The sequence below is a fragment of the Leptodactylus fuscus genome, chromosome 2, assembly GCF_031893055.1.
Source record: "Leptodactylus fuscus isolate aLepFus1 chromosome 2, aLepFus1.hap2, whole genome shotgun sequence".
Taxonomy (NCBI): Eukaryota; Metazoa; Chordata; class Amphibia; order Anura; family Leptodactylidae; genus Leptodactylus; species Leptodactylus fuscus.
In genome coordinates, this window is record NC_134266.1 from 269,372,040 (window position 1) to 269,380,667 (window position 8,628).

The window sequence follows — 8,628 nt, forward strand, 5'->3', positions numbered from 1 at the left end:
CTTCTCTATGGGAAGTCACTTTTAGGGTTGAGATTTCAAAATCCAATTTTCAATCATTTTCCAGACGATCCCGATCGTGAAATTTGCTCAATCGCCGATCGGGAGCCGATCTTTTCCGAACCCGATCACTCAACTCTACTTATATCCATTTACTACACAATGGGGCAGTGTTATTTTGCTTTGTACGCCCCTCTTTTGGTGTATAAGATATTAAAAAAGTCACAATTTTTTTCTGCAAATTGAATTTTTTCTGTTTTGCAGCGTCCTTTTCACTTTCATGGACGAGGACGTGGTGTGGTACAGTCTTTTTCCCATACAATCCCTACTAGGCCTCAATTCATAAAATGGTCTAACAGTAAGGCTAAGTTCACACAGGGGGTGGTACGGTGGATTTGGCACCGAGAGTGACGCGGGGAGCCGCGCCACTCTCGGGTCAAAACCTGCCTGCCACAACAGTCGCAGCTTCCGACAGTCACGGCTTCCCCCTCAAATGAATGGGCCGACCCCGGAGGTTCCTGCCGCCAGACGGACACTGCGGCTCAATGACCCTGAAGAAAGGGCAGCCCGCTCACGGAAAAAAGTAGCCTGGAGGTCTCCATAGACCGCCATTGTGAGGGGGCGGATTATGACGTGGATTACGCCCCATAATCCGCCCCCTTAGCGCCCGTGCGAACGAGCCCTAAGACTGGCTTAGTTTCTCATAGAAACCAATCAGAGCTCAGCCTTGTATTCTAAAAATGAAAGCAGTGCTGTGATTGATGGCTAGGGGCAACCAAGCCATTTTGATTTTTTGCATGTTTGACCAATGATACATCGTACGTCTTAAAGGGGTTGTGTTGTTATGGACACTTATCCCCAATCCATAGGACATGGAGCATCAGTGTGCTTTTATGACTGGCGCTCCATTCACTTCTATGGTGCTGCAGGCGCTGTCGGCCATTACAGTCCTGGCAGCCCTATAGAAGTGAATGGAGCGTCAGTCACACAAATACAGGCTCCTAGCGATTAGAGACGTACCCCCCGTCCTGCGGATAGGGTTACCATATTTTTCGGACTATAAGACGCACCTAGGTTGTAGAGGAGGAAAATAGGGAAAAAAAATTTGAATCAAAAAATGGTAAAATATTTAATATATGGGAGTTGTAGTTTTGCAACAGCTGCAAGGCCACATTGACAGGTGACCCTGCAGCTGTACGGGGACGCATAGAGTGTTTTTTTTTTGTGGGGCCAGCTGTACTTTTTAGTTATACCATTTTGGGGAATATCTATTGCTTAGATCACCTTGTATTGAAAAAAAACCCGGTGGTTTATGATATATGATTTTCTACTGTTATATATATATTCTAGGGACAGGAGGTGATTTAGAACTTTTATTTATTTCATATTTTTAAAGCTTTTTTTTTTTACTATTTTATCCCCCCCCCGGGGCTTGAGCCTGCGGTCACTTGATTGCAAGTCCCATAGACGGCAATACAACTGTATTGCCATCTATGGGACATTCTGTCTATTAGTATTACGGCTGGTCATAGACCCAGCCGCAATACTAATATAGCAGTGACAGGCCTCGGAGCCTCATTAGGCTCCCGGCTGTCACCCGAACAGGTCGGCTCCTGCGATATCGCCGCGCAGGAGCCGGCCTGCAACTTTACAGGTACGGGGCCGGTCCCCGGGGGGAGAAGAGGCCACCGATACTGACCCGGCATCCGCTGTACTAGAGAGGCGGATGCCGGCGAGGGATAGACGCCGGGGCCTGAGACATCGCTGCCCTGCCCTGCATGAAGCCAGCGGCGGGGGGACGGAGGAGCGGAATAGCAGCACCCCTGCTGCTGGCTTCATGCAGGGCAGAGGAGCGCAGCGATGTCTCAGGCCCCGACATCTATCCCTTGCCGACATCCGCCTCTCTATTAGAGAGGATGCCAGGCGCCACATTCGGCCTATAAGACGCACCCTTCTTTTCCCCCCAAATTTGGGGGGAAAAAGTGCGTCTTATAGTCCGAAAAATACGGTATGTGTTCATAACGGGACAACCCCTAAGTTATGAAGAGGCTTCGTTCCGACTATGGAAGACAAGTATCCTACAACAAAGGCCGTGCACCAACGATGTACCACAACTATTTCCATATACACCAGTTTTCTGGAATGGAGGGAATAGTATATCTCCCCCATTTTCTGCACTCCTGGTGTCCGAATACCAAACTTACACCAGCTAAGACCTGACATAGATCGGAGCTATAAGCTGGGGCAGACTTGGTCATAAAGGGGACATTAGTCGATGTGGGGGGCATTACAGGGGTGTTACACCATGGGGGACCAGTAATGGGTGTGTTATACTATATGGGGTCCAGTGTAAATGGCTTTATACTATGTATAAGTTGATGTTATAATGTGGGGGCAGTCAAGGGGGCATTATATAGTGTGGGTCCCATTAAAGGGGGCGTTATACTATGTGGTGGGCCAGTAAAAGGGGCATTATATTGTGTGGGGACCAGATACGTTATTCTGTATGGGGGTCATTAAAGGGAACTTTATGCTACGTGTGGGGACAGCAAAGGGTGTGTTATACTTATTGGGGGCAGATCGCGTTATACTGTGTGGGGGCTGGTATAGGGTTTAGGGTTATTGTATGGGGACCAGTAAAGGAGACATTATAGTGTGTGGGGTTATTAAAGGGGATGCTATACTGTATGATGGCCATTAAACAGTTAAAGGGGCATTATACTGTTTGGAGCAAATATATTTTGGGGCCCCCAAATTGATAATTCCACCCCCTCTATCATCTCTGGTGGGCCATGGGACGCCATGCTCCATCCACCAACCAATATCCACCAACGAACCCACTTTTCAGACAAGTGGAGTACGCTGCGCAAATGCGCTAAAATTGGTGACTTTTTATTACAAATTTTCCACCAGAAACCGGCACAAATTCCCCCCCATGTTTTCGGTTCTCGAAGGCGTCTTAGACTCTGATGTCTTGTAACTTGATGCGATGAATTTCTTCAGTTCCCTTGTTATTGCAGTTAAGGAAAGCCTGGATAACCTGTCCGTAGCCCCAAGTATGAATATCGATCTGAAGAAGATCTCACTCGACTGCCTCAGCTCTAAATGCTGTTTATCTCATCTCCACCGCTAAGACCTCAGTGCCTTGAAGTCAGGCCGAGTGCGGGAGAAGGACGTCTCACAGCAAAATGATCGTCTTTCTTACATCATTCTTACCCGTAAAAGAGATCCTTGTGTTCAGATTCTTAAGAACGATATGTGAAGAGTTTTCTCCTATTTCATCTGTTAAAGGACTGTATTAAAAAAAAAAAAAAATTAAAGGGGAACTCCATAAATTCTGGAGGTCTGAATGATAGAGTCTGGATTGGGGTCTGAGGGTCTAAATGTTGGGTTTTGTTCTAGTGTCTGAATGATAGGTTCTGATTTTGCAATCGGAAGTCTGAAAGGTGGAGCATTGACTTTGGGGTCCGGCCTGGGGTCTGAATTTTCAAATATTGTTATGGGATTTTATCTGGGGTCTAAAGGTCGGTCTTATTTCTATAGTCTGGTCTGAAATTATCTGGTCTAGTCTAGGGTCTGAATTTGGGGTCTGATGTCTGGATTAAGGGGATTGGTCTGAGGTCTGATTTATGGGGTCTGAGTGAAGGCTTTTCGTCTGGATTCCGAAAATGATACGTTCCGTGCACCCCCTTGCGTCATACCTTCTGGACGCCTACTACTGCCTCCTCCTCCTGCGTATTCATCGCCTCTATTGTCGGCGGTTTCTATTGAGGTCACTCGCGTGCGCAGTAGTGCTCCCTCCGGCGAGCTATTGCACATGCGCTGTTCTCTATGGGAAAATGGCAGTGGAGCGTGCGCAGTAGCGGTTTCTAAGGTAATCGCGCGCGTGCGCAGTAGCGCTCCCTCCGGCGCACTACTGCGCATGCTCCAGCGCCAACTCGCAATGTTCTGTACAGGAAAATGGCACTGGAGCGTGCGCAGTAGTGGTTTCTATGGAAATCACGTGCATGCGCAGTAGCGCTCCCTCCGGCACACTACTGCGCATGCTCCAGTGCCAGCTCACAATGTTCTCTACGGGAAAATGGCGCTGGAACATGCGCAGTAGTGGTTTCTATTGAAATCACTCGGGTGCGCAGTAGAGCTCCCTCCGGCGCGCACTCCAGCACCATTTTCCCATAGTGAACATTGCAAGCTGGAGCATGCGCAATAGCACGCTGGAGGGCGCTCTACTGCGCACGCGCGTGATTTCAATAGAAACCGCCGGCAATGGAGGTGGTGAATAAGCAGAAGGAGGAGGAGGGCTTGGAGGCAGCAGTGGGTGTCCAGAAGGTATGACGCAAGGGGGTGCACGGAATGCCCACCGTGCACCCTGGAGCTGATTTGCATATCATTTTCCATGGTAATTAACAAAAACAAGGGGGGGGGTCTTTCTATTAATGATTAGCAGCACATGCATAGCCTTTTTATAGGCCGTTCAGGCATATCTTTAGCTCAAAACACGAAAATCTAGTGATAGAGCCCCTTTAATTCACAAACTATAAAAATTCAGTAACTGGAGTGGAGACGTACAGCAAAAAAAAGAAAAAGAAAAAATCAGAAGGGGTTAAATCATAACTGCACATAGATATATACAGTTATATATAGGGTCCTGGGATGCGCCCCCTCCCTGGGTGATTATCCTGATTTTGGAGGACGGCTCCAGCCTCCTCCTGTGTTCCCCTAGAGAAAGGCTTTGAAGCTGTGCTCGGAGTCACCATCTTATCCCCACCCCTCCGCTCTCCCGGGACCTGCACTTGTAGCCTATTGCATGTAACATTGCAGAACGTGTAGCTGAAATGTTTGATCACACAGCTCGTGTTCCTCACCGATAGCAAACATGAGAGTGAGACGTCGTGCCTCCACCTGTCACATCCTGCTTTCCCGGTATCCTGCAACCCTACCCACCCCGCAGTGATGTGCCACATCTCAATGGGTGACCTAGACCTGGGATTGCAAGCATCCTATGAGCATGGGCAGGTGGGTCGCCAGTGCCAGGGTCTTCCTTTTATGTGGTTTCCCAGAATTCCAGGTGCTTTACGTTCTTGCATCCACTGATGGTAAGTCACCTATAGGATTGTATATGTCCCATAGGCCAGAGGGCGGTAATGGCTTTCGCCGTAGTGAAGTGGTATGTGCATTAGTGTGAATGGGTTGGGTAGGATATTGCATCTAAAAGCTTCTTCAAGGACTTGTGAAGAATGGATTATTTTATCTGTATGTGATGGAAATCGCACGTTTCCATGGAATGTGACTAGTGAACAATTAGCGTGTACCTTGGCGAGGCGTGAACAGAGATGTCACCTCTTAGTGCTGTCGGTTCCAGGGCTCTGCATCTAAGTGTAGGTGACGTAGAGCGAGAGATAGAGCCACAGTGTAGCCGGAGACTGGCAAGGTCAGGGTTAACCCCAATGATAGCATGTTCCAAAGGGAAGGAACCAAAGGGCACCCCAATGTAGTACAGTCTATAGGAATACCAGAGTGCACCCCCAATGTAGTACAGTCTATAGGAATACCTGACTGCACCCTAATGTAGTACAATCTATAGGAATACCTGAGTGCACCCTAATGTAGTACAGTCTATAGGAATACCTGAGTGCACCCCAATGTAGTACAATCTATAGGAATACCTGAGTGCACCCTAATGTAGTACAGTCTATAGGAATACCTGAGTGCACCCTAATGTAGTACAGTCTATAGGAATACCTGAGTGCACCCTAATGTAGTACAATCTATAGGAATACCTGAGTGCACCCCAATGTAGTACAATCTATAGGAATACCTGAGTGCACCCCCAATGTAGTACAATCTATAGGAATACCTGAGTGCACCCCCAATGTAGTACAGTCTATAGGAATACCTGAGTGCACCCTAATGTAGTACAATCTATAGGAATACCTGAGTGCACCCCAATGTAGTACAATCTATAGGAATACCTGAGTGCACCCCCAATGTAGTACAATCTATAGGAATACCTGAGTGCACCCTAATGTAGTACAGTCTATAGGAATACCAGAGTACACCCCCAATGTAGTACAATCTATAGGAATACCTGAGTGCACCCCCAATGTAGTACAGTCTATAGGAATACCTGAGTGCACCCTAATGTAGTACAGTCTATAGGAATACCAGAGTGCACCCCAATGTAGTACAATATATAGGAATACCAGAGTGCACCCCCAATGTAGTACAATCTATAGGAATACCTGAGTGCACCCAAATGTAGTACAATCTATAGGAATACCTGAGTGCACCCCAATGTAGTGCAATCTATAGGAATACCTGAGTGCACCCCAATGTAGTACAATATATAGGAATACCTGAGTGCACCCCCAATGTAGTACAGTCTATAGGAATATCTGAGTGCACCCCCAATGTAGTACAATCTATAGGAATACCTAAGTGCACCCCAATGTAGTACAATCTATAGGAATACCTGAGTACACCCCCAATGTAGTACAATCTATAGGAATACCTGAGTGCACCCCCAATGTAGTACAAACTATAGGAATACCTGAGTGCACCCCCAATGTAGTACAAACTATAGGAATACCTGAGTGCACCCACAATGTAGTACAAACTATAGGAATACCTGAGCGCACCCCCAATGTAGTACGAACTATAAGAAAACCAAAGGGCACCCCAATGTAGTACAATCTATAGGAATACCTGAGTGCACCCCAATGTAGTACAATCTATAGGAATACCTGAGTGCACCCTAATGTAGTACAATCTATAGGAATACCTGAGTGCACCCTAATGTAGTACAGTCTATAGGAATACCTGATTGCACCCTAATGTAGTACAGTCTATAGGAATACCTGAGTGCACCCCCAATGTAGTACAATCTATAGGAATACCTGAGTGCACCCCCAATGTAGTACAGTCTATAGGAATACCTGAGTGCACCCCCAATGTAGTACAGTCTATAGGAATACCAGAGTGCACCCCAATGTAGTACAGTCTATAGGAATACCAGAGTGCACCCCAATGTAGTACAGTCTATAGGAATACCAGAGTGCACCCCAATGTAGTACAGTCTATAGGAATACCAGAGTGCACCCCAATGTAGTACAGTCTATAGGAATACCTGAGTGCACCCTAATGTAGTACGAACTATAGGAATACCTGAGTGCACCCCCAATGTAGTACAGTCTATAGGAATACCTGAGTGCACCCCCAATGTAGTACAGTCTATAGGAATACCTGAGTGCACCCTAATGTAGTACGAACTATAGGAATACCTGAGTGCACCCCCAATGTAGTACAGTCTATAGGAATACCAGAGTGCACCCCAATGTAGTACAGTCTATAGGAATACCAGAGTGCACCCCAATGTAGTACAGTCTATAGGAATACCAGAGTGCACCCCCAATGTAGTACAATCTATAGGAATACCTGAGTGCACCCCCAATGTAGTACAGTCTATAGGAATACCAGAGTGCACCTCCAATGTAGTACAATCTATAGGAATACCTGAGTGCACCCCCAATGTAGTACAGTCTATAGGAATACCTGAGTGCACCCCCAATGTAGTACAATCTATAGGAATACCAGAGTGCACCCCAATGTAGTACAATATATAGGAATACCTGAGTGCACCCCAATGTAGTACAATATATAGGAATATCTGAGTGCACCCCCAATGTAGTACAATCTATAGGAATACCTAAGTGCACCCCAATGTAGTACAATCTATAGGAATACCTGAGTGCACCCCCAATGTAGTACAATCTATAGGAATACCTGAGTGCACCCACAATGTAGTACAAACTATAGGAATACCTGAGTGCACCCACAATGTAGTACAAACTATAGGAATACCTGAGTGCACCCACAATGTAGTACAAACTATAGGAATACCTGAGTGCACCCACAATGTAGTACGAACTATAAGAAAACCAAAGGGCACCCCAATGTAGTACAATCTATAGGAATACCTGAGTGCACCCCCAATGTAGTACAATCTATAGGAATACCTGAGTGCACCCTAATGTAGTACAATCTATAGGAATACCTGAGTGCACCCCCAATGTAGTACAATCTATAGGAATACCTGAGTGCACCCCCAATGTAGTACAGTCTATAGGAATACCAGAGTGCACCCCAATGTAGTACAGTCTATAGGAATACCTGAGTGCACCCCCAATGTAGTACAATCTATAGGAATACCTGAGTGCACCCCAATGTAGTACAGTCTGTAGGAATACCAGAGTGCACCCCCAATGTAGTACAGTCTATAGGAATACCAGAGTGCACCCCCAATGTAGTACAGTCTGTAGGAATACCTGAGTGCACCCCCAATGTAGTACAATCTATAGGAATACCTGAGTGCACCCCAATGTAGTACAGTCTGTAGGAATACCAGAGTGCACCCCCAATGTAGTACAGTCTATAGGAATACCAGAGTGCACCCCCAATGTAGTACAGTCTGTAGGAATACCTGAGTGCACCCCCAATGTAGTACAATCTATAGGAATACCTGAGTGCACCCCCAATGTAGTACAGTCTATAGGAATACCTGAGTGCACCCCCAATGTAGTACAGTCTATAGGAATACCTGAGTGCACCCTAATGTAGTACAGTCTATAGGAA

At 46.4% G+C, this 8,628-nt stretch overlaps 1 protein-coding gene across 6 annotated transcripts in view; it reads left to right on the forward strand.

Moving 5' to 3' along the window:
* TENM4 (teneurin transmembrane protein 4) overlaps positions 1-8,628 on the forward strand; it is a 1,026,741-nt gene that overhangs the window by 225,088 nt on the left and 793,025 nt on the right. For 2 of the 6 annotated variants that reach the window (XM_075266234.1, XM_075266231.1), the window contains exon 1: positions 4,692-5,013. The exons of the other annotated variants lie outside the window; for them this stretch is intronic. The gene's annotated coding sequence lies outside the window, so the exon portion shown is untranslated. Of the gene's footprint in view, positions 1-4,691; positions 5,014-8,628 lie in introns of those variants that run through there. 6 annotated transcript variants of the gene reach the window in all.